General features: G+C 44.6%; 2 protein-coding genes across 2 annotated transcripts in view; one reads left to right on the top strand and one right to left on the bottom strand.

The window, feature by feature from the left end:
* Positions 1-27,341, bottom strand: part of lrp1bb (low density lipoprotein receptor-related protein 1Bb) — a 634,358-nt gene that overhangs the window by 595,812 nt on the left and 11,205 nt on the right. The gene's annotated exons all lie outside the window — the stretch shown is intronic.
* LOC308331078 (frizzled-7-like) overlaps positions 19,577-27,341 on the top strand; it is a 456,379-nt gene continuing 448,614 nt past the window's right edge. The window contains exon 1 of the mRNA XM_080786223.1: positions 19,577-19,589. The gene's annotated coding sequence lies outside the window, so the exon portion shown is untranslated. The remainder of the gene's footprint in view (positions 19,590-27,341) is intronic.

The raw sequence follows: 27,341 nt of genomic DNA, 5'->3' as shown, positions 1-27,341 counted from the left end.
TGATGGGGGTCGGCCCGGGCCAATTACATATAATTTTTGGGGTCCTTGACATGAAATATTGAGCACCTCTGACATATAAAAACATATTTATTTCAGAAAACGGTCAGGATTGAGAAGACTTTTATTTATTTTTTAAATTCCGACGTCAGTCCTGAATGGTTTAAAGGTGCACTGGGACTCTGAGTGGCAGCCCTCTCACATTATTCTCCTGATAAGACAGACATCCGTTCAGCCTCTGAACTGAACTGATGACTCATCACACCTGCTGCTGGAGACTAGAACACGTCTTATCGCCTCCAGATTTTAACTTATTCTGGGTTTTTTATTTGTTGTGTACATTTTAAGGCCCCCATTAACTAAAATCAGTTTAAGGTAACCACTTTAATCCTAAATACATCAACTAATTGTCAAAAAATCTTGAAAGAAAATAATTTGAAATATTCACACGGCCAGACTAATGGAGGTGTTGTGTGAGTGAGACCAAGGCCTGGCATGGTGGCCAGACTAATGGTGGTGTTGTGTGAGTGAGACCAAGGCCTGGCATGGTGGCCAGACTAATGGAGGTGTTGTGTGAGTGAGACCAAGGCCTGGCATGGTGGCCAGACTAATGGAGGTGTTGTGTGAGTGAGACCAAGGCCTGGCATGGTGGCCAGACTAATGGAGGTGTTGTGTGAGTGAGACCAAGGCCTGGCATGGTGGCCAGACTAATGGAGGTGTTGTGTGAGTGAGACCAAGGCCTGGCATGGTGGCCAGACTAATGGAGGTGTTGTGTGAGTGAGACCGAGGCCTGGCATGGTGGCCAGACTAATGGTGGTGTTGTGTGAGTGAGACCAAGGCCTGGCATGGTGGCCAGACTAATGGAGGTGTTGTGTGAGTGAGACCAAGGCCTGGCATGGTGGCCAGACTAATGGAGGTGTTGTGTGAGTGAGACCAAGGCCTGGCATGGTGGCCAGACTAATGGAGGTGTTGTGTGAGTGAGACCAAGGCCTGGCATGGTGGCCAGACTAATAAATAATAATCCCTCTGGTTTCCACTTTCCAGGCTACTCCCTGCCTGGACTACTTTAATTATAGTCAGTCGGATGACATTGTGGCACGCCAAAAATAGCTGATCTACAAGGTCACGATTGTGTGTGTGTGTGTGTGTGTGTGTATTCTGTTTTGTGTACATTTTAACGCCCCCATTAACTTCATCATACTACAGTATTTTGTGTTTGTTTGTTTATAGGGGCAGGGGGGGATTGTGAATGCACTGGTTTGTCGTATAATGGTGTCACAATAAGAAAGTCACGAAGATAACGCACGCATCCACAAACTCACAACGCGAGGTTCCATTCCAACGCTTTTTAGGTCTGCCTTTTCCAAAGAGTGAAAGTGACAGTAAAAGGTGGTGGTTGCACACCGGCCGTGTTTTTCAGAAAACCGAACCGAACCGAGGTTTGAATATTGATTAGAAAACATACATTAACCACTTCAACCATATACATTTCGGGCCATTTGAAAATAGCCGATCTATACAAGATCACAATGTGTCGCGTTGCGACGCATTGTGATCTTGTAGATCTGCTATTTTCAATAGATTTTGTACACATTTTTTTGAACTTGTGAAATGGCACATTCTGCACAATGACTACTTTTACTTTTAGTACTTTAAGTACATTTCGATGCCGATACTTCTGGACTTTCACTCAAGTACATTTTCAATTCCGTAACTTTTACTTGTAACGAAGTACTTCTAAATCGCAGTATTGGTAATTTTACTTAACCCATTCTGAACGGGAACCCATTTTGGTGTTAGCATCATGTCGTGCTTTAGCTATTGAAAAATAGCAGATCTACAAGCTCATAGCGCGCCACCGAGTGGCGCGCTACGAGCTTGTAGGTCTGCTATTTTTGAAAAATCGAAGAACGACTGACATTTTTAGAATCTGATCTCAGGTCAGAATGGGTTAATCAGACCAGTGTGTGTGTCCAGTGGAAACCTCGTATGAATCTGATCTCAGGTCAGAATGGGTTAAGTAAAACAAGTGAGTACTTTTCCCCACCACTGCCGACAGCCACTGACTGTCTCCTCCTGTCATGGTGGAGGTGGTGATGGTACTACCGTATAGTCGTTAGTGTAGAAACAGGCAGAATGTCATTTTACACGCTGTAAAACATGTCAGGAATGGGTGCTCACGCCTTACGGACGTGAAATACATACATATATATGCAATGGCCCAAAGGCACATGATGCCAAGGACACGATGGATGACATTAAATATTGAAATGGAAAGCATTTAAACCCAGGGCTCTGTTACATGTGTGACGGTGTTGCCAGGTTTTGAGAGAAACAAGCGGACAGTTCTATACGAAAGCAAGCCCAAATTAAGCGATCTATAGTATGATAGTCTGTATATATGATGATAATATGATTGCGCGCACGCACACACACACACACACACACACAAACACACACACACACACAGCAAAAGGGTATACCCAGCTAAATTATGTAATACAGCATAAAGAAATATTAACCCTAAATACATCACCTATTTGCAAATAGCTGATCTCACACACACAGCAAAATTTGTTGCACCACTCAACACATTTTCAAAACACTGAAGAGGCTACTGGAGATTGGAGAACCTGATTTGGACATGATCTGATGCAGTTTGTATAGAGTCTATACAAACTAATACTTTCCAAATGACTTCACAGAAAGAACACGGCCCACATTCATTCCTCATAACACTGATGATGTTTGAGGCGGGCAAAAAATGTCTCTCTTCCAAACAGAATCATTTTGTAAACAAACAAAACTGCTCCACATTTTTGCTCAGCTATCGGCCCAGAGATTATTGCGTTGGGAGTTTGGTACCATCGGGGGAATTCATTCAGAGGTTTTGTTTTCCTTGAGTGAGGAAATGACAGAAAGCCGCCACCAACCACCGGCCAAGAGATGCAACGGAGCCATGTTGAAGGATGACATGATAACAAGCTGACGTTGAGACTTTCTGAAACACCGTTGTCACGGACGGTATCAGTTTGAAATTGATGAATGCAGGACAGGTATACTCGTCATATGGATCCAATGTGTTGTTAATGGGTTAGAGAGCAAGCATCCGATCAATATGCATCAGTTTGATGCCTTTTATTTCTTTTGAATCGACCATGCCAAAACTGATTCTATAGAACTCAAATAAAGTTCCAGGCTGGAATTACCAAAACATTTAAGCTCAAGAACCAAAAGCTACATTTAGCCCCCCCCGGGCTAAACATTAATTGGGCCTATTTAAAAAGTAGTGAAAATTGCCGATCTACAAACTACAAACATTTTTTTTGTACAATACAGGGTGTAGAGGGAAAACGTGAAAAAGAGGGATATTTACTCACGACCCACAGAAATTGAGCCATGTAAATCTGAAAACACTGCCATGTAAATCTGGAATGCCATTAAGCGCAGACTAGCTCCACTGTATGCTCACACGCATACAGTAGCTCTATGAGCGTTCTTTTTCCCTTTCAACTTCCTTATTAACCAGCGCTGTACAGTGTGTGCTCTGCTCTCCATCTCTCTCCAGTTCCATCTCAGCAGCAGAAACTCTCTCTCCACAATCAACAAGGCAGATATTACTATTTGGGAAGCATGAGGCACAAGAAATAATGCCACTGTTGTTCAGATTTTAAGTGAATCATGTTCACTTTGTGACACATAAATATTGCAGTAACGAGAGAGAGGGGGCAAAAACGTCATGGCTGCAAATTGTCGGCTGGCTGAGAATAACAAGTCTTCTTTAACAAGCCTCTGTTCTCCACTCGCTCTTAACTGATTTAGACCAGAGTTAAAAACATTCACTTTGAAAGAATATATATTCAAAGATTTGCGCCACATTTTTGCCACTCGGTGGCGCGCTATGAGCTTGTAGATGTGCTATTTTTCAATAGCTAAATTATAACATAATGTTTTAAACACCAAAAGGGGTTCCCGCACAAAATGGGTTAACATAAACTTCAACAAGTTTGAATATTGCGTTCGCTTTGATGAACGGTCTGATCAGCTCCAATGAAGCGTCGGAACATTTCATATCAAACATCACAGTTATGAAGGACTCAGACATCCATATGGTTTTATTTTACCAAGTCATTCTGTCCCGCATGCAAAAAAAAAAATGAAATAAATACATAAAAACAGACGAACGAGTGACGAACGAAGCCTAATTAAAATTATTCAAATGCGTCACATTTAGTTTTTTTTCTGACATTTAACCCATTCTGAACGGGAACCCATTTTGGTGTTAGCATAATGTTATGCTTTAGCTATTTAAAAATAGCAGACCTACAAGCTCATAGCGCACCACTCGGTGGCGCGCTACGAGCTTGTAGATCTGCTATTTTTGAAAAATCTAAAGAACGACTGACATTTTTAGAATCTGATCTCAGGTCAGAATGGGTTCATCAGACCAGTGTGTGTCCAGTGGAAACCTCTGTGGAATCTGATCTCAGGTCAGAATGGGTTAAAGTCGTGTGATCTCTCAGCGGCAGGCTAATCAAACTGTTTTTTCCCGAGCGTCATGAAACACGTCAACAACGAGCCTGAATTATCTGCCAGAAGAACTGCAGGCTATAATTTGATTTCATTTGTTCAAATAAAATTATAAATAAATCAAATTACAAGATAATAATCATGGGTTTTGATTCTTGTAGTGGTTCTCTCTTGTAGTGACGCACCCCCCACGTGGAAATATAAAATTGCATAAGCTATATAGAGACATACAGTTCCTATTTATCCACATATATGAACCTGGCTTATATACAGTATGCAGCATAGGCTATATGCTGCATATACTTGCCATATATTGGCATAATATGTTAGTATATTTAAAGGTAGAGGAAGTGATTTCACTCAAAAAACCTTAGGTTTCACTTTTGGCTGTGGGACCTAAGCCTTCGTCCAATCAGGATAGAGAGTCAAAAACGAAACCTAAGGTTTTTTGACCCCCAGGGGTTAACTGGGGACAGGGAGGAACTCCTTATATGGTCAGCACACTCTATAGTAGAGAGGATTATCACAACAAAACAAAAAAATAAGTGATATTTGAATTAAGTGAAATCACTTACTCTACCTTTAAAATATAACCATAGCACCACCATTAGACATTTCATGTGGTGCACACACCTTAGAAGGCGCCCCGCGCACCACAAGGGGTGGGAACCACTGATTATTGATCACACTAGAGCTCATCTGTGACTGCATCTCCACAGAGAAGACAAAGGATAAGGAAATAAGGATGAGCGTTATAATCCGAGGTCTCTTTGGGTCAGGGTTAGGAGTGTGGAGGACGGTCCACCAGGGCCCGTTTCATATCAGGGCTGTGTGGAGGACGGTCCACCAGGGCCCGTTTCATAATGAAGAGCCCTTCCGTTCTGCGGGGGAAACAACCTGCCTGCAGCGGCCGATCGCACCGAGGCGGCTATGAAAATTAAGGACCTTGAGGTGAGGGCAAAATGTCCCGCCGGTTTCCTCAGGGGGGGAACAAAAACACGCAGGCCGGGGCCAAGGCGGAGGCCGGCCCGGCGCACCGTTCAAGACTTATAAAGCTGCGTTGCTTGGATTGTTCCACAGCATTTATTTAACAAGCCTCGATCCGACAGCATTTATTTAACAAGCTTCCGACAGACAGACAGCCACATCATATGCCTTTTTTTTCGTTCCCCTGTCCGTCCTCGCTGTCTGTCTGCCGTGGGAAAGCATGATCAATGCTGTGGCCATTTTTAATTAGGGATAGTTCACCCCCAAAACGTTTATTTTTTAAAATATATATATTGATTTCTGACCCCATGTCCCATGGAGACCAGCTCCCTATGGAGACACACAATTTGACTCTTTGTGTCTCCATATAGGAAAACACTGCTGTGGTCTTCACATTATTGGCTTAGGAATGAAAAAAAGAAGAGAGAAAACTAAATATGCATGAATTCAAGTGTGTGTGTGTGTGTGGGGGGGGGGGGATAATCGGCAGAATAAAAGCGTAACTATCTCTTTATGTAATAACATGAGAGTACTTTTTCCCCACACTCCACTCGTCTGTCTGTCTGTCTGTCTGTCTGTCTGTCTGTCTGCCTGTCTGTCTGTCTGTCTGCCTGTCTGTCTGGGGAGCCGTGATCAATGGCGTGGTGAACTGGCGATGTGCTCAATACATCAATCAATCAGGTCGGAGCGTCGCTGCTAAAACCTCATTACTCCCAGACTCCCCGGGGTGTGTTCATGATGTAGCCGTCAGAATCAGGAACGCCGCCTCGCAGATAAATCTGTAACGGCTTCGCCCGCCGCAGCCCCCAACCCAATGAATTCACTCCATTTATCCCATTCTGGGCGGGAGACCCCTTTCGGTGTTTTAAAGCATTACGTTATGCTTTAGCTATATTGACTAAATAGCAGATCTACAAGCTCGTAGCGCGGCACTGAGTGCCGCGCTACGAGCTTGTAGATCTGCTATTTTTTTTTAAATCGTGAAAATGTGACTCAAATCTTTGAATATTATATTCTTTCAGAGCGAACGTTTTTTAACGCAAATCTTTGCTTCTGGGGGGGGGGTCCCCTGGAACAACATATTGTTGGTGGCCAATTATATATAATTTTTGGGATCCTCGACATGAAATATTGAGCACCACTGACATAGATAGAAACAAAAGGTATTACAGAAAACTGTCAGGAAATTCCCCTCGTGTCAGGTGAAAGAAAAGAAGCAGCTTGGACTCCTCATGCATAGAAGGAGGCATGAGGTCAGTCCGCTGCCCCCCCCACCCCCCCAGGTTGGCAGAGGAAGTGTAGCGCCCAGGATTACATTAGATAATGGGCACTGGGTGAAAAGAAAACTGGGTTACAAAATCGTGGGATAAAATGTAACTTTTTTTGACGCCATGAGGCCTTAATGGGTTATTCTCTCTCAAAAGAACTTAATGTATCATAACCATAACTTAATGTATCATAACCAAATGTGTGGTGAAGAAGACTCCACACGACGCCACTGGGACCTGCTCTTCATCATCAGTTCTGGAGAACTGTTGATTCAACGGAGAACAGAATGAGAACTCCCAGGGTGCATTGTGCCCACAGACTACTGCTGCTGCGGCATGGGAGGAGAGGAGAGGCCATTCACATTAAAGTAATTTTCATGCTCCAGAACGTCACCGTGGTGGCAGAAGAAAACTCTTATCTCCGTGCTTATTTATGTTTTATCATAAATTCATTAATTTATGCAAAAGGTCGCAGAAATAGCAGATCTGCAACCTTACAGCACATGGCGATATGGCACTCTGTGAGCTTGTAAACCTGCTATTTTATATTAGATATATATTTTTTAAACACTTGGAGTATTGAACTTTTTTTTCCCCAAAAAACAATTGGCAATATCCCCTTTTTACGTGCCCTGCAATTTATTTTATTTCTTTCAATATACATTTTATACCCTGAAGAAGGCAACCTGCTTGCTTATTAAAAAAGTCTATAGCATCGTTTTTTTTTTTTTCTGTGGTCAGCACCTCCCCACTACTGGTGTGTGCTCCTTTCCATTTGTTCTAATATACATTTTGTAACATCAAATCTGAAAGCTTTGGGAACCAACCGGTCCACCGGATAGATGGCCCGGTGTGGCCCGGTTCTGGACAGACGGACCAGACTACACAGTAGCTGACACCTCTGCCTTGTCACATCAGTCGGATGTGGTCGCTATATCGGGTACTAGAAACCTCAAGTGTCACAAAAAACATAAACTAAAAGTACATTTTCATATTCCAGAAAACAGTGAAAATAGCCGACCTATACATGAAGCACACACACAGCGCCAGCTTGCATGTCGCCCTTTTCAGAGACACGCTCCTACGTCAAAGTAGGGCATTACGTAAAACGGAAAAACACTCAAAATAAAAGTTGAAATGCCGGAGACACGAGTTTTCCTCCAACACCACATGAATCCTCCAGCAGCTCAAACGCCCCCCCCTCAACCCTCCCTCCCCCCCCCCCTCCACCCCCCCCCCCCCCCTGCATGTTACCAGCCCTCTGGTCTCATGTCGTCAGCTGAGCCGCAGAGCTTGACTTTCACTTTGACACTTTGATGGAACTCTAATAGATTCAAGCCCACAGCCCAGAGTCCCAGTGCAGCTGACCTGTACCGGCAGCACATCGGCTCTGTCGGCCCCGGAAAAACCTTGGATGTTGTAACCCCCTTTTTCAGCGGAATATGTTCCGTATAGATCCATACTAATAAGTCACAAGCACTTGTCATAATGCTTGTCATTGGTTCAATATCATACTATAATTCAGTCAATGTCTGTCTGTGTGTGTGTGTGTCTGTCTGTGTGTGTGTGTGTGTGTGTGTGTGTGTCTGTGTGTGTGTGTGTGTGTGTGTGTGTGTGTGTCTGTCTGTCAGTCTGTCTGTGTGTTTGTCTGTCTGTCAGTCAGTCTGTGTTTCAGAAACACCGCCATAGCTCCTCACTGCCTGCACCAAATCACTCCCACTTTTCACACATAATTTACCATAATAATATTATGGAGGTCTTCACAAAGCCCTTTTTTTCGACTTGACACATTAATGATTAATAATGAATTTATTAGTGAATTAAAAATGCGAAAACGCACCCAGGGTGCAGTACCCCCCGCGGTCACAAGGGGGGGGGGGGGCAAATATCTCACAACGGGTAAGGGCTAGTTCATAAAAACACACCAACGGACTTCACCAGCTTTGCACGCATGCACCGTTTCACCAAAAATAGAGAAAATATATCTATTTTTGTTGCTGCCTTTGCGTGGCACTGTAGTATGATGAGTGAGTGAGTGAGTGAGTGGGTGAGTGAGTGAGTGAGTGGGTGAGTGAGTGAGTGAGTGAGTGTGTGTGAGTGAGTGAGTGAGTGTGAGTGAGTGAGTGAGTGTGTGTGTGTGTGAGTGAGTGAGTGAGTGAGTGAGTGAGTGAGTGAGTGAGTGTGTGAGTGAGTGAGTGAGTGAGTGAGTGAGTGAGTGAGTGAGTGAGTGAGTGAGTGTGTGTGTGAGTGTGTGAGTGAGTGAGTGAGTGAGTGAGTGAGTGAGTGGGTGAGTGAGTGGGTGAGTGAGTGGGTGAGTGAGTGGGTGAGTGAGTGAGTGAGTGAGTGAGAGAGAGAGTGAGAGACCATTTAACTAACTATAACTGAATGTTTTATATCACATCCGGGCTGCATATACAGTAACTGCTGATACCAATGCCGTATAGGAAGAAGAGAAAAGGAAAATATCAGTCAGACTGATATGCCGCATATCGGTAGGGTGGTTTCAGATCTCTGAAGCGATCACGCCCCAGACCATCCAAACGCGTGGATTTTAAGAAGACGCTGCTACCTCCGATCTCACCCCCATTACTCAGTTCATATCACTCAGAATCAGATATTTAGCTTGATATCTTTAGCATGTCCAAAAAAGTGTCTGCAAACACTGCACCAGGCGCACTTAGTGGCTGCAGTGCAGCGTCTGATCTGAGATAAGCGCTGTGTCGTGGTCATGTGGTCTACGGTATATCTCTGGGAGACAGACGCTGTATGGGCCGTGACCTTTGATGACCTTTGATAGCCTGTCATGACGGCTCAGCAATCAAAAACACTGCAGTGAAAATAGCCTTTCATACAGGGTTGCAGTTCAAAGTGCTTCACAGGCAGGCAGGACATACATCAAGTGCTTTACAGTAACAGTTAGGTCATATAGGTTATATCAAACAAGACAAGACAGTGAATGTGAATAGAGTCAGACATCGAGATAGAAATATAGGCATGAGAAGGTCCAGCATTTAATATTATATAATAATTAATTCAATAGAGTGCTACGGTAGGGTGGAGAAGGCTAATCTGAAGAGGTGTGTTTTGAGTTTTTGTTTGAAAATGTTGGTGGAGTTAATAATTGGCCTCTCTGATTTTCTGAGGAATTGTATTTCATAATTTTGGTGCATCATAAAAAGAGAATGCTGCCTCTCCTATTTTCTTTTGTGGTTTCTTTTTCCCTTTGTTGTTCCTTTGTTCCTAGTGTTCTTATTATGTAAAGCGCTTTGGGTTATTCAGAAAAGCGTTATATAAACTTGAGCTATTATTATTATTAAACTCTCTGCATTAATATTATATAATAATTAATTCAATAGAGTGCTACGGTAGGGTGGAGAAGGCTAATCTGAAGAGGTGTGTTTTTAGTTTTTGTTTGAAAATGTTGGTGAAGTTTGATTTTCTGAGGAATTGTATTCCATAATATTTTGGTGCATAAAAAGAGAATGCTGCCTCTCCTATTTTCTTTTTTCCTTTGTTGTTCCTTTGTTCCTAGTGTTATTATGTAAAGCGCTTTGGGTATTCAGAAAAGCGCTATATAAACTTGAGCTATTATTATTATTAAAACTCTCCGTATTCTCTCAATCTGTCATTTTGCTATAATTGTTAGGTTACCCCCCAAAAATACTCCCGTTACCCCCAACACTGAATAAGCCTCTGCCAAAACCACCTTGTTCCCCTGCACGCCTTCATCAGGTTCAACCGTTCAACTGAAGATGACAACCCTGGGCAGAAGCTGCGTTTCCATTCCAAAACATCAAATGGTTTATTCTTAGAAATGACTGTATCCTTTAATCCATTCTGCACGGGAACCACCTTTTTGTGTTTAAAGCATTGTGTTATGCTTTAGCTATTGAAAAATAGCAGATCTACAAGCTCGTAGCGCGGCACCGAGTGCCGCACTACGAGCTTGTAGTTCTGCTATTTTTGAAAAATCATGAAAATGTGGCCAAAATCTTTGAACATATTCTTTCAGAGCGAACGTTTTTAACTCAAATCTTTGCTTCTGGGAAGGTCCCTGGAACTACATATTTTCAGATGGGGGTCGGAGGCCAATTACAGATATTTTTGGGGGTCCTTGACATGAAAATGTTTGAGAACCAACTGACATAGAAACACCGTCAGGATTTTAGAAGGCATTTGTAGAATGGTTCTCAGGTCTAAACGTCTTAAATGTAGTCACATCAGAGGAAAGAGGGAACCAACAAATCCCTGACAGGGTAAAGACTTGTCACAGTGACGGTACGGTACACGCCAACGGGCTGAGATGGATCACATGGGTTCTGTTATGCTGGGAGGTCCATATATACAGTATACATACGCTTCATAATAGCAGGGATCATGTGGAAAAACACATGCGGCCAATTACTGTCATTGACATTGTCTCATGACCTCAATATACACAGGAGACAGGTCACTGCATGTCAAGTCTATATATATATATATATATAAGCCTAGACCGTGCAGGTATGTTTTCCGTCATGCTACGAAGCGTATGTCCCATGACGTGATGAAGATATGTACCAATGTTCCTTAGCAGCAAATGATATGAAGTCATTTATGGGATCTTAGTTTAGCAGTCTGTGCATTGGGCCACGTGCAATAAGGGCTATACGTGCAATATGGACAGATCATGTTTTTCTTCTTCCTTCTCTTATCATTATTTATTTAACCCATTCTGACCTGAGATCAGATTCATACGAGGTTTCCACTGGACACACACTGGTCTGATGAACCCATTCTGACCTGAGATCAGATTCTAAAAATGTCAGTCGTTCTTCGATTTTTCAAAAATAGCTAAAGCATAACATGATGCTAACACCATAATGGGTTCCCGTTCAGAATGGGTTAAATGACTACTGCTCAGCCCCATATCTACTGTTACTACTGTAATTAGTGTATCCTCCTTACTGACATGTTTGCACTATTGGTGAGATGCGAAAATACTTTTCGCTGTGCTGTACTTGTACTGTACATTGACAATAAATTGAATCTCTCTCTCTCATATGCTGGCACGGGACATAGGGAAGCAGTAAGCAACCCTTTGTCCCTGCATGACTGCTGCTTCCTAGAGCGTGTGTCCTCAGGTTATCTGCATCACACACTCTTCAAACAATCTAATAAAATGCCAACGCTACAGAGAGCAGTTTGGTCCTCAAACTTGTTTTTTAATGTCAAGGATCCCCAAAATGATATGTACTGTATTTATGTGTCTGCGGCGCGGACTCCCATCTTCAAAATATCGTAGTCTTTAGTCGCCTCAGAGTGGAGAAACTCAGAGTTGAGAAACTGCTGCTGGCGGTTTCAGATCGGAAAACGGAAATAGTGGAGGAAATGGTCCATATTATAATTGTTGTTGTGCCTCCTGGTCACACGGATTCTGGCGCCACTGACGGCATTAGAAATAATGTGCAAATAAACTTTTATAATGGTGGCAAAATCTCTCTGACTAAACTTGGTACAAATCACAATTGCATTGTATTTAATCATCATGGTGTTAATTAGTCTAATCCAAAGTTACAAATGAAACCTAAAATACCGAGATCAGAGCTGCGGGGTGGGCCCCCGGAGTGGCCCCCCCGGTGTGGCCCCCCGGGGTGGGCCCCCCCACCCCATACAATTACACGGTATGCGAGTGGTCTTGTATTATGTAATCTGGGACATACGCGGGATTGCATGAATTAGCATGGGGGTGGTGGGCAGGTCGTCAGGCTTTCATTTCTATGCAACGTTCTGCATCCTTGATGTACAGGTTTAGTTGTAAGGGGAAAATGTCACCAGATATTACATCAGACGTCTCCATAGCCCCCTGTTATACTTTGATATCCCATCTCTTTTAATTAAGCAATATTACACTTCAGTGATGCTTGCAGAACTCGACTATACAACGTCTCGTTCCTGACCGCATCACTGTCGTGGCAATAATCACGTTAAACCACACCCTCGAGTGTTATATTGCAATTATACAACAGTTGCCCTTAAAACTAATGACAGATGTAGTCACTACGACTACAAATGTCCCAATAAACTAGCTAGCCTAGCCACCGACTTTGCTGCGCTCTGGGAGAACAGAGCAGCTACATTCTTTGTTTTGATCAGGTGTGGAGTGGTGCTCGTTTGAACCACGGCTGTTTCAACCAATCAGATTGCTTCCTCGAAACGACCTGTGGTATTATTATTATATATACACTACTTTTGTTACTGTGTGTAATTGACGTGACTTTAAGCGCACCAATGATTTGCCATGTAACTCCTTGCGACAACATGTTACTGCTTGCAACCATTATTCCCCGATTGCAGTTGCCAGGAGTTGCATATCGGTGCGGTTGACCTTAAAACTGTTTTGATGCAAGGATGTGCAACTACTTGAAGGGAGTTGTTGTGACTGGTGTGGTTTGGGCTTCAAGTTACAGTTATTGTCATTACTATCACTGAAATAGCATCAAGGTCAATTCATCATGTTTGTTATTTTGTTTATTTTGCATTATGTACCCTACTGTATATTATCGCCCACTTGGCACCACACCTCACGTCTCTGGAAGGAAGGTGGACCTTTCTGTCAGTGAGAACCCGTTGTCTTCCTTTCCTATGGCACAACAACCACTTATTTAAAGTTAAACCCGAGCATCCGTATAAACGGGAAAGCTTTTTCGCAGGAAAATAGCAGATCGTCAAGCTCACAACGCGTTGGGCAAAAGGGTTTAATTAAGTGGACAGGCCTCCGTCATCCGGCAGTGTCGCCTGCGCGCGCCCGTCATAATGCGACAAACTATTATAACACCAGGCGATAGGTGTCACATCTGTCACTTAAACTTTTTTGGACACTTTATATTTCACCTAGCACTTTTCCATATAGGGGCGTTTGGGAGTAGGCGTGGGAGTAGTGCTTTTTTTTATATGCCCAGACCAACAACCCCCCACCCAAAATATGTGTGCAGTACGTTAGTTAGACTATAGTCATTGGTCCAACAAACAAACGACAACCCACCTCAAACCCTAACCTTAACCATAACCGCAAGCACGGGAGCAGGAGCTATAGTCCGACATGCGTCCGCATGTCAGACTAATGCTCCGTCAGATTTACATGCGGTCCCCACAAAATATGCCGTACCTGCGCGATACAAGTACTCTTCATTCTTACATGTAATGTGACGTGATGTCTCCTTATGCCCCCCCACCCCCCCACCTTCTCTGTCCAACACCCCCCCCCTTTTCTTTTGGTCTGATGCAAGTGGAGAAATCGATGGTGGCCTGCACAGTCACAGCGGCTCAGTGCGCAGCGGCTCAGTGCATGACAATAAATATCTATCTACAAAAGATGGCGTTACTTGGAAAATGAAAATCCATTCAGCACCGTTTCCTGAATGAATGAGTTCGTCTATGTCTGTCTGTGACACATAAACAACGGATGCTATACCACGTGCATGATTTGCATTGCTTTGAGATATTATTGCTTGATTATATAAGAAGCAGACAGTACGTATCACTTTGTCTCCAGTAGGTCCTCCAACAATCAGCGCTGTCTGTCGGCCGTGAATCATCAAACAACACAACAAAAACAATATCTACCCACCCCCAGGTCGCGTTGACTCGGAAACAATTCAAAGAAACAGCTTCAAAATCAAACCGCGGCTTCTAAAGCTTCTGCCAGCGGTTGGCGGCTGAGTCACCAAACAATATCACGCAATCTGCTGTTGGGAACAATGGAAGCATAATTGAATATCAACATTAACGTCACCTCGCCGCGGCGGGATTGATTGTGACTTATAGGAGCTTCCATCATTTGACAGTAATTAAACCATTCAAACCGGGAAAGCGTCCGTGTCATTTTAGATTTTAGTTTTACCACTTTAAGCATAAAAAAATAGCACTTGTTGCCGCGCTATGAGCGTGTAGATCTGCAATTTTTTGAAACATCTTCAAAATGTATGCAAATATTTTAAATTTTAATACTATATATTATTTTTTAAAGTGAAAATTTTTGACTCAAATCTTTGCTTCTGGGGGTCCCTGGAACAAAATATTTTGAGATTGGGGGGGGGTCGGTAGCTATCAAATACATACAATTGTGGGGGTCGTTGACATGAAAAAGTTTGAGCACCGCTGACATAGCAACATATGTTTTTCAGAACACGGTTAGGCTTTAGAAGACATTGTGGTTCTGAGGTGGTAATGGGGTGATTCTGAGGTGGTAATGGGTTGGTTCTGAGGTGGTAAAGGGTTAATCAGACTTTTCCACTAGACTCTCTTGTTCTTCCCTGAAACGTCAACAAGAAGCAGCGTCTATGGCCCTCCATTAAAGACCCTTGTGTTCCCTTACCGTCTGTCTGTCTGTCTGTCTCGCCTGGCCTTGTTCTCTGTTCTCCGTTCTGTCTGACTGGCCTGGCGCTGTTCTGTCTGTCTGTCTGTCTGTCTGTCTGTCTGGCTCCACCTCAGCTATAATTGCATTACTCACATTATGCCTCTGATTCCATCCAATGAAAGACGTTAATTGCCTTTGGAAAGAGAGAGAGAGAGAGAGAGAGAGAGAGAGAGAGACAGACAGACAGCAATGAGGGAGACACAGAGATAGATAGAGAAAAATAAAGACAGAGTGACAGCCACACACAGAGAGAGAGAGAGAGAGAGAGAGAGAGAGAGAGAGAAAAAAAAAAACATAAAGACAGAGTGACAGCCACATGGCAGAGAGAGAGCGAGAGAGAGAGAGGCAAAGACAGAGTGACAGCCACACACACAGAGAGAGAGAGAGAGCTCCCAGCGAGGGCAGACTATATGATGTGAGACAATACGGTCAATCTATTAACCCTGTGGTCGCCACCAGGCCAGCCGTACCGACTTATCGGCTTTACATAAAACGACGCCTTTCTTTTTACTCGCCTGACTTACAACGTGTCCACCCTGAGGGGCCAACCGAGGCGAGGAATTACCCAATCGCCACATCTTTCAGCTCTCACAACCAATCAATGGACGGACTAATGAAATGATGCACGGCACAGCGCGTTCTCCTTCAACAACCCCCCCCCCCCCCCTCGTCCCAGTGATTGGTGGGCTGTTATGAGGGTCTGACGTGATTGGTGGGCTGTTATATGAGGGTCTGACGTGATTGGTGGGCTGTTATGAGGGTCTGACGTGATTGGTGGGCTGTTCTGAGGGTCTGACGTGATTGGTGGGCTGTTATGAGGGTCTGACGATGTGACCCCTCGTGCTCTGTTTACATTGTGTTTATTGCCCCCCCGGCGTGTCGTGTGTACCGATGGATGTGATTGGCTAATGCACTGCCAGTTCAGTCCAATAATGACCTGCCGCAGTGACCTTTGACCCGCTAGTTCAGCTTAGCGCTGACCACACACACCTCGCGGCGTCCCCGCGCCATTATATGCATTATGTACAGCTGTGCAGGGGGGGGTGTTTATGGCTTACTGTATACAATGTATACAGTAAGCTTACTGTATACAATGTACTGTATATGTTTCACACGTCATCTGGCTCCAAGTGACAACACAGGAAAAGATGAGGCATTAAGCCCTTGCAGAGAAAGCACAGCTCAATAACCTTCTCCTGAATGCTATATACAGTATCGCTGCTGCTGCTGTTGGGCAGAAACCTCTCATCTATCTCCATGTTTTAACTATGTTCTTCGTACGTTATAGAGCTCCTCCTTGATGATCATACTGCAGCGTCAAAATAGCATCAGAAGTAGCAGATATACAAGATCAAAAGTCGCAAAGCGACATGTTTACAGTTTGTAGATCTTCCCATTTTTCGTACGTTTAATTTGAATTTGAATCCTGAAAGGTTACCATTTTGGAAATATGAGGTTTCCAAGGGACAAAGACTATATATATTAACAGGAATGATGTTCAATAGCAATGAGCAGGTGTCTCTTATACAAGGTGTTTTCATAACTCTGAGAGTGTATATCGTCATTAGAGATGTCCCGATACTGTATCGGTATCGGGAAAAGTATCGGATCGGCCCCTTATTAGGTCATATCGCGGTATCTGCGAATATGCGAATATGCCAATCAAATCATCACATCCCGTGCTCATAAAAACAAACACACAAAGCTGTACAAAGCAGGGGCTATAGCGCGGCTAGCGCCCCAGTGCATAGCAGGGGCTACAGCGCCCCCAGTGCATAGCATGGGCTACAGCGCCCCCAGTGCATAGCAGGGGCTACAGCGCCCCCAGTGCATAGCAGGGGCTACAGCGCCCCCAGTGCATAGCAGGGGCTACAGCACCCCCAGTGCATAGCAGGGGCGATAGCGTGGCATGCAAGCGCCCCTCACTTTTCTTTTGTTTTTTTTTTACTTCCGAGCCCTGCAGAGTAACGCCACAATGCTCTCCTTGTAAAGATAATATGGGATGTGTGATTAAAACAGCATAAGTCCAGAGTGTCTTCTCTCCCCTGTGTTTCTACTTGACAGGCCTGTTTGAGCAGCGAGCAGAGCGAACCCTTATCAGGCAGCGAGCAGAGAGATACCTGTGACAGGCAGCGTGTTTCAGGCCCCGGCGCTTAACACGTTCTGACCTGGCAACCATTCTTACAAATACCTTCTCTAAATCAGGACAGTTATCTGAAAAACCCTCATGTTTCTACAGTATGTGTCAGTCGTTCTCAAACATTTTCATGTCAAGGACCCCCAAGTTTATATGTAATTGGCCGCCGACCCCCATCTGAAAATATGTAGTTCCAGGGACCCCCCCAGAAGCAAAGATTTGAGTTAAAAGCGTTCGCTCTGAAAAGATATACATTCAAAGATTTGCGCCACATTTTCATGATTTAAAGAAATTGCAGATCTACAAGCTCGTAGCGCGGCACTCTGTGCCACACTACGGCACAGAGTAGATCTGCTATCTGCTATTTTTCAATAGCTAAAGTATAACAATGCTTTAAAAACACCAAAAGGGGTTCCCACCCAAAATGGATTAATCTCTGGTCCCTTCCCGAGGAGCGGAGCCGCGAGCCGAGGAGCGGAGCCGCGAGGCGAGGCGCATCGCCGAAGCAGAGAGAGAGAGAGAGAGAGAGAGAGAGAGAGAGAGAGAGAGAGAGAGAGAGAGAGAGAGAGAGAGAGAGAGAGAGAGAGAGAGAGAGAAAGGAGGACGTGATTGTAACACATCTCCAAACCCGGGGCTGATGTGAAGGATGAGAGAGAGAGAGAGAGAGAGAGAGAGAGAGAGAGAGAGAGAGAGAGAGAGAGAGAGAGAGAGAGAGAGAGAGAGAGAGAGAGAGAGAGAGAGAGAGAAAGGAGAAGAAGAGCCTGGTACTGTAATCGTATCAAAGACTTTCCAGAAACAAACACGGCGCGTTGAGGCTGTGATTGATGGCAACGTAGTTAATGGGACTCCCAATCTAACACGAGAGAGAGAGCAATTGGGAGGTGGAGGAGGAGGGGGGGGGGGTGGTTTGGAGGGGGGGGGGGCATCCTGGAAGCATGTGAGAGAGAGAGAGAGAGAGACATAGTGAATCAGATTGATGACAGACACTCGTGATGTATCTTCCAATCTAATTTTAACACAAAGTGAGTCGGTGATGTAGCAGCGCTCGCTGCAGCCCCAGACAGACACAAAGTGAATTCTCACAGGAGCCAATAGAGAGAGCTTCAGCAGCTGTTTGAGAAAGTGAATTGTTTTGTTGTACAGCTGCAGGTTTTTTGGGCACTGTGCGTGCGTGGCGTGCGTGTGGCGTGCGTGCGCCCATAAAGACTGCCTTGAATTATTCATGCTCAGTGAGAGAGAGAGAGAGAGAGAACGAGAGGCAATCTCACAAATATTTTACTTCCAAAACGTCTTTTCCTTTTCCATAGTGCTGCTGCTTGCTGCTCTGCTGTCAGGCTTGGATGTGTATTGGATTGGAAGTGGCTCTGGTTCCGTTTCATATTGAACGGATCAGACGACCACGGCGGCGTTGCGGCGCATAGAACCGGGCCAAGGATTCCTGAGCAGCTGGCGATATAAACTGGCCCACGGATTTGACGTAGCCAATCATTGCTTTGCACAGGGGAGTGGAAATGATGCCAGTAATTCCCCCCAACCTAACCCCCCCTCCCCCTAGACCTTACTACATTGTACTCTGCCAAGTAAAGGCAGACACGGCATGGCTCAGACGACTAGCTCATTTCAAGTGCTGTGTGTGTGTGCGGCGGTGGTTCTGTAACGCATTTTGACCTGAGATCAGATTCTAAAAATGTCTTCTATAAATCCTGAGTTTTCAAAAATAGCAGACCTACAAGCTCATAGCGCGCCACTCGGTGGCGCGCTATGAGCTTGTAGATCTGCTGTTTTTAAATAGCAAAAGCATAACATAGTGCTAACACCAAAAAGGGGTTCCAACCCAAAATGGGTTAAGTCCCCACTAGGATAGTAACACCAGGCAGAAAAGCGACCTTGTGTGGAGAGAGAGAGAGGGAGAGAGAGAGTGGAGACATTAATGTTTCTGGGCCATGTCTATGCTTAACCCATTTAGGCCTGACGTCGAAAAAAATTCATAAAGTATTTTTTAAATGTTTCTATATCAGTGGTTCTCAATATTTCATATCAAGACAAGGACCCCAAGAATTGTAATATTGTAAATATATGTAATATGCCGCCGACCCCCATCTGAAAATATGTTGTTCCAGGGACCCTCCAGAAGCAAAGATTTGAGTTCAAAACTGAAACTCTGAAAGAATATAATTATATTAAAAGGTTTGAGGCACATTTTAAAGTATAACAATGCTTTAAAACACCAAAAGGGGTTCCCGCCCGGAATGGGTTAAGACAGACTTTTAGAGTTTAAGGTTATAGTATAAAGGTTGACAAATTTCATATTCACATCATGGCCAAAAAACTGAAATATGTGCATGTCTCTAGAGTTATATATTATCCACAAGATAAAACATGAAACAAACCACACACATATTGTAAATGGCCTGGAGCTAAAATGTTATATTTATAAAAAACAAACATTATATAATAATAAATCGTCTCTAGTCTATAGTGTGGCACGTGGATGTGTGTCTGTGCACGTAGCGTGTGTGTCTGTGCACGTAGTCGTAGCGTGTGTGTCTGTGCACGTAGCGTGTGTGTCTGTGCACGTAGCGTGTGTGTCTGTGCGCGTGTGTGTGTCTGTATACGTGCTGTGTGTCTGTGCACGTGATGTGTGTCTGTGTGTCTGTGTGTGTGCACACGTGCGATCATGCGTGTTACAGCACTGCTCCATCGGCAGGCGTAGACAGTAGTGAATTGCCTCAGTACATCTTATTTAATACATATATATATATATATATATATATATATACACACACACACCATGCACTTCTCCACGTCTTCCTGCTAAAGACATCTCCCTATGTATCCATCATCCAGGCTAATAGCTGCGCTATATTGCAACCCCTTTAAAGGCAACGGCTTGCGAGTGTGACCGAAAAACAAATCAGGCAAAAAGGGAAGTGTCTCTCCGGTTGTGTGGTTAACTTTTATTGCGTAAAGCATTTAATGATCGACTCCATAAAGTAAAAAATTATGGACTATTACTCGAGGCTGTGTGCGTTAACCCATTCTGGGCGGGAACCCCTTTTGGTGTTATGGCAGTATGTTATGCTTTAGCTATTGAAAAATAGCAGATCTACAAGCTCATAGCGCGCCACCGAGTGGCGCGCTACGAGCTTGTAGGTCTGCTATTTTTGAAAAATGTGGTGCAAAGCTTTGAATAATATACTCTTTCAGAGCGAACGTTTTTTGCTTCATGGGAGGTGGTCCCTGAAACAACATATTTTCAGATGGGGGGGTCAGCGGCCAATTTCATATATTTTCTGGGGGTCCTTGACATGAAATATTGAGAACCACTGATATAGAAACATGAGGTTTTTCTGAAAGAAAAAAAATACATTTTAAAAATTCGACGTGAGGCCTAAATGGGTTAAAAAAGGGGGGAAGGGAGGAATGGCGGTGGAATGGAATTTGCGCCTGGATGTTTCCCTGTCTCTCTTCTTCGGTACAGCGATTTCTCTCTCTCTTTGAGAGAGGGAAGAAGGACACGGGCACAGCATCACCAACTGGCCCTGGGTTGATTTTATGTCAGCTGAATGAGGCTCGTTGGGGGCTGTGGATGAATCCCTTCCCCTGTTCTACTTTTTCTGGGCCAGCCAGGGCTGTACGACGGGGCGCTGCATGGTGCCTGTGCCAGGTGGCAGCTGGGAGAGGAGAGGGAGAGAGAGAGAGTGTCCCCAGCCAGGCTTTATCCCCTTTGGACCTGAGGACGACTCGAATGTCGTCTGAATGTCTTCTGAAATCCTGACAGTTTTCTGTCAGTTGGTTATCAACCTTTTTCCATGTCAAGGACCCCCAAAAATTATATGTACCCCCATCTGAAAATACAGTGTGTTGTTCCAGTTTACCTCCCCAGAAGCAAAGAGTTTAAGAGTTAAAAAAACGTTCACTCTGAAAGAATATATATTCAAAGTTTTGCACCACATTTTTATCGATTTTTCAAAAAAAGCAGACCTACAAGCTCATAGCGCGGCACTCGGTGGCGCGCTATGAGCTTGTAGGTCTGCTATTTTTTTTCAATAGCTAAAGTAGAACAGAATGATTAAAACACCCAAAAGGTGGGGTTCCCGCCCAGAATGGGTTATCTCACCCCCAACACCCCCCCCGTCCCCCCTCCGCCCCCCCCTCTACACTCCTGCGTGCCCCCCTTGCACTGCCACCCCCACTGCTGTCACCAGGGGCCGGCCCGCTAGCCGGCACACCCCTGACCGGCCCGCTAGCTGGCACACCCCTGACCTGTGCACTGCTGCTGGCAGGGGGGAAAAAAAGTACTCACATTTGTTATACTTATAAGTAAAAGGTATCAGTACTACTGCAATGTCCCACTGAGCATTTTTGTATAGTTTAATTAGTCTAGGAAAATTGGCCTCAGATCCTGTGCAGCAGGGGCGTGGCCCAGTGCGTTGCGTTTCAAATGAAATGCGAATCAAAAGACAGGGGCGGGTTCCACATGGAGTGGGCGCTACATCTAAATAAGACGGAAGGGAAACAATTGCTCCTTGAGCGGTGGTGGCCTACTACCATCGGCGGAAAGTTCTTATAACGGCAGGGGGTTCAAGCAGCCACGCCCCCTCCCCCCCCCCCCCCCCCAGCGGTGGAAAAAAAACGAGTTTTGTTTTTTCGAACAAAAGCCACCTTATTAGCATTTGAATGCGGCATGCGCCGCGGCCCAACACCTATCTTGTGTAACCCCTCGTAAAGGTATGTGACTACGTGCATGACAACATGACCACTGGGGAGGGGAAATTTCAGTGGACAGTCAGTGGGTGCATAATTTACTGCAGTGCATATAGATATATTTTGCCAAAATGCAGTGGGTTCAGTCGCGCCTTTGCCAAAATGCCAGGGGGTTCAATCGCGCCTCTGAACCCACGGAGTTTCCGCCACTGCCTACTACAATTAAATTTGGAATTGGATTCCCTTCGGACTATTTTCATGGTATGCACAGTGCTTCAGACCGGAAAGGGGAGTGTCGGCTCAGATTCTGAGCGCAACGTACTTCCCTCACAGGGATACGTTCCTTTTTTCCCAGAAGTTCCTTTTTTCTCGCCCGCCTAGTGGTGAATAATAAAACTTCTGGGAACTCAGATTATAGTTTAATAGACGTCTAAATGGCAAAAAGAAGATGCTTGTAGATATAGGCTATTTTCAAATCTCCTATATACATACAGTACAATACAGTATAGGGCTGAAGTGGTTACTGTAATAATGGCGACCGGCATGCCAGCCAAAGTGCCATCGCTCGCCCAGCAGCCTGAGATGTAGTGGCGTAGAAGTAAAAGTATACTGGCAATTGGAAATATTCAAGCAAAGTACAAATACTGTACATAGTTACTTTCCACCACTGTGGACTGGTTGTTAGTGCCCATCCGTGGAAAGCAGCCTGTCTGTCTGTATGTCTGTCGTTCCGTCTGAGTGTCTGATTTTGACCGTCTATGATCAACTCATAATTGCTACAGCCTCCAACCACTGCCTAATACTTGATGAATGAATATCGTACTTAAGTGATTAGGGTCTGTACTTAGTTGGTCGGCTTTTTTTTTAATCCTCCCAAATTGAGTTTGTAGAGACATTTTTGACAAATGTTAGGCCCCCCCAGAATAGTTGTGAATAGTTGTGCTATATAGCGTTCAAGTGTATAATTCTTCTGCATGCTTTAAGCAGAGAGCTGATTCTAAATACTCTTAATTAATTTAAACGTTCCCCCGGTGTCCGCCAGATCTGTCATGGGGCAATCAGGTGGTGGGCGCACAAATTAGATTTTGCATGGCCGAGAGACATCAGAAGTTAATTTCATGTAAAGCCTGGCAAAGATGTCTGTCCTTAACCCATTCTGAACGGGAACCCATTTTTGGTGTTAGCATCGTGTCGTGCTTTAGCTATTGAAAAATAGCAGATCTACAAGCTCGTAGCGCGCCACCGAGTGGCACGCTACAAGCTTGTAAGTCTGCTTTTTTTTTTTTAATCGGAGAACGACTGACATTTTTTTAGAATCTGATCTCAGGTCAGAATGGGTTAATCAGACTAGTAGTGTGTGTCCAGTGGAAACCTCGTATGAATCTGATCTCAGGTCAGAATGGGTTAAATTACCCATAGCAGTTTCTTTGTCCGTACCAAAAAACTTTGTTTACCACATCACAGCCGATCAGCTCAACATTGTCCACAGTGAATCTCCTTCTTAAACTTCCTTATTAAACCTTTAAGTAGAGTGATCAGATCACAAATGCTTTGTTTACGCAGCATGTCTGGCCAAGCTGTGACGGATATCACCCCATATGATAAAGTAAAGTTTGGTGCCTACTAGCGCCGGTCGGTGTAAAAGACCGGAGAGGAGACTTCACTAAACTTTCAATCCAATGTAAAAAAGACAAATGATCCACTTGGCAACCATGTCAGCGTTTGTCTCTGCTGTGTGCAACCCAAAACACTCCTAAGCATTTAGTTTTATGGATCCGTCTACTTAAAGACAGGCACACCGGGTCAGGATCGACCCGAGCAGCAATTCAGATAAACCTGCCCTCAGCATGCCAGAGAAACAATCAGAACCGATGGAACAGACAAAGAGTTCAGAACGCAACGCCTGCTGATCCCTGTCCCTCGTCTCACAACGCAGGGTTGTTTTCCTCGACTAAAAAACTAAGACAAAATATGTTCGTCGACTACCTTTTTTCACTGGCAAAAAAACGGAATAAAAACTAAATAAAAAGTATGCTACGATGACTAAAACTAAGACTGAATATATTGATAATTTCGTCAACAAATAAAAACTAGACTAAAATGTTAGGAAGGGAGTAGTGGACAAGAGATCCAGTGTACTGTAAGTCATTTTTACACTTGGATTCATGCTGAAAATAGCAGATCTACAAGCTCACAACGCGTCGCAGCGATCTACAAGCGTTGGGAGCTTGTAGATCTGCTATTTTCAGCAAGTGTAAAAATATGTCATCACGACGGCATCAAGGACCGCCAAAATACATTTTAGTCGACTAAATCGACTGTAGATTTAGTCGACTAAAATCTTATGACACAAAACTAGACTATCACTAAAACATTCCAGGTGACTAAAATGTGACTAAAACTAAATTAAGTTTTATTCCAAAGACTATGACTAAACTAAAATAAGAATTTGCTGCCAAACACAACACTGCTCACAAGGACAGACAGATCAACCAGACGCTATCGGACAGCAGGTTAAAGGGCTTTCACTGTGATATAGCAACATAATCATATCATATTATCCATTGAATTGCACTATAAATGTGGTACTTTTCATTTAATGATGTTGTGAGGCAGTTGCTGAGATATGGGTCAATGTTCTGATTAGGGGTGCAGCGGTTTTCAACCGAAAACCGAACCGTTCGGTTCTGCATACACGGTTCAATGCGCTCTAATGAACCGCGCTTTTTCGGTTTGCATTAATTCATTTCTTACAGCTGCGAAGAATGTATTTCTCGGTCACACACCGTCCTACTTAGAAGTCTAGCACTCTATCGGTCACACACCGTCCTACTAAGAAGTCTAGCACTCTTTCGGTCACAGAAGTGTAGCACTCTGTCGGCCCACCCCCTACACACACACACACACACACACAGAGAGAGAGACGGCATGATGAGGAGAATCCAGCCCTCGCAAAGACCACTCGGTGGAATAATTATTGATCGTCATACACAGAGACACACACAGCGGAGTAACCTCGAATCAACAGGCTTCTAAGCACCGTCTTGTTCAGATCTGCTTCTGCATCTGCACTCGCTGTTTGAGTGCTAAAAAGGGAGAGAGAGAGCAAAAACAACTCGTTGTTGTTGCTCTGTCCACCCGGAGCAGGATAAGAATATTCCGTCTGAAAAGTCCCAACAAAATACTCTATGTCCAATCCATGACTGTAGATAGAAACCCTTCTTCTAATAATATAAGCATAATATCTCATGCAGAGATCTTTATTGTAAACTTTTGTAAATGTTTCTGTGCGACACGGCACTCTGCTGTGAATTCCTCCCCTTCCCAGGGAGCTCTCCTCTCCTCCCTGCATGTGGAGTCTGCACCACGTGTGAGCGCATAGGTGCATTATTTTTTCCCTTGAACATAATGATGAGGCACATTAAAATAGCAATATAAGTTTTTTTTCCCCCCTTTAAATAATGAAAAGGCAAAAATGCCTAATAAAATAATATATGCTAAAAAAAGAATAAAAGATAATGCTATAAATAAACTTTTTGAGTGGTGCAAGCCAGTCCCTTGGACTTATGTGTGTGGGTGCCTGCCTGGCTGGCTGGGTATGAGCATGAAAACAGCATGGTTGCTTTTCACCACCTGTGTGCAACCTAACACACACACACACAAACACATGCCCATATTAACTGTATATGATGATTTCGTGTGTGCCAGTACAGTACAGTAGAGGGACCGGCACACAGTAACTCTGTCATTTCTCAACCGTTTCGGACACGGGGCGGCAGTTCGGAACCGGCCCGGCACCCTGGGCGCATTCCTGCCCCCCCCCCCCCCCCCGGAAACCCCCACACAGAGTTGCACTCACTTTACACAGGTGTGATTTTTTTTTTTTACTGTACCGAAACCGAACCGAAACCGTGGCCCCCATACCGAAGTACGAACCGAACCGAGGTGTAACTGAACCGTTGCACCCCTAGTTCTGATGCTATATCTACTGGCATCTTATCTAATACAAACGAATGACATTTTTGTTCAATGAAACCCGACCGGGAACTCACACCACCATTTTTTTGAGTGGTGCAACCCACTCCAAGGAACAGCAATGTCCGTGTTCACCTACAGTATATGTAAATGGTTAAATGGTGCATTTATATAGCGCCTCTTTACATAGATTGTGCATTACATTCACACATTCATACACCGATGGCAGCGGAAACCATGCAAGGCACCAACCAGCACATCAGGAGCAATTTGGGGTTCAGTGTCTTGCTCAAGGACCAAGTGTTGTTGGTTCAACTATGTATGTGTTCATGAGCACCAGTATGACTGACTACCAGTAGGGGTGCTGTTGTGCCAGAAACAGAGAGAGAGAGAGATAGTATTAGTGCTGCACTGTTGCCTGCAAATGAGAGAGAGAGAGAGGAGAGGGGGGGGAGAGAGGGGAGTTGCACCACTCAGTTCACACAGGTGTGATTTTTTTCATTGGTTGTGCCCTATAGCCCTGACTGTCTTCAACAATTCCCTCCATGTGTCCGCCCGCCCGTCCGTCCGCCCGTCCACCCATCGCCCAATCATCATCTCAATCTCTCACCCCGTTCTCCTCCTTTCTTTCCATTTAATTGGTCAGCCAATAATACCTTTCTTTCCCATTTAATTGGTCAGCCAATACCTTTCTTTTCCATTTAATTGGTCAGCCAATAACAAAAGAAAAGAACCACATCCAGCTATAGGCTATTCTATACCTCTCTGTGTTCCGTTTGGAGCGTTTACCGCTAAGGCAGCGACTATAAGGTCAACCCGTTTGATTGGACGACTGACTGGCTGGCAAGGCACACGGAACTACAGCAGCCCCCGCTGTGTCATTTAATGGCAAGCAGGCCTTTCGTGTCCACTTTAAATGGAGTGCTGGAACCAGGTGAGGCCATCAGTTCAACCCACAGCGGCCTCCCTCCCTCCCTCCCTCCCTCCCTCCCAGTTCAACCCACAGCGGCCTCCCTCCCTCCCTCCCTGCCAGATCCTGTAGTGTGCATCAATGTATGCTGTGCACACAGAGGTATGAGGGGGAGAGGGGAGGGGGAGGAGGGGGGTCCTCAGCGCGCTGCTGCCTCCATCCAGTTGACTGCTCACGCTGTCACAAACTGACAGGCAGACTTTAGACCTGGATGGACCCAGACACCTGGATGGACCCAGACACTGACCTGTCCTTCTCCCACATGGAAGAACCTCCCGCTTCAGAGAACCCTCACTAAAAATCACACCCGTGTGAAGTAAGTGGTGCAACTTCGTGTGGGGGTCCCCGGGGGGGGGGGTTCCAGACCCACAG

This window comes from Protomyctophum bolini (genome assembly GCF_963924005.1).
Source record: "Protomyctophum bolini genome assembly, chromosome: 16".
Taxonomy (NCBI): domain Eukaryota; kingdom Metazoa; phylum Chordata; class Actinopteri; order Myctophiformes; family Myctophidae; genus Protomyctophum; species Protomyctophum bolini.
This window is presented reverse-complemented; position numbering and strand designations above follow the sequence as displayed.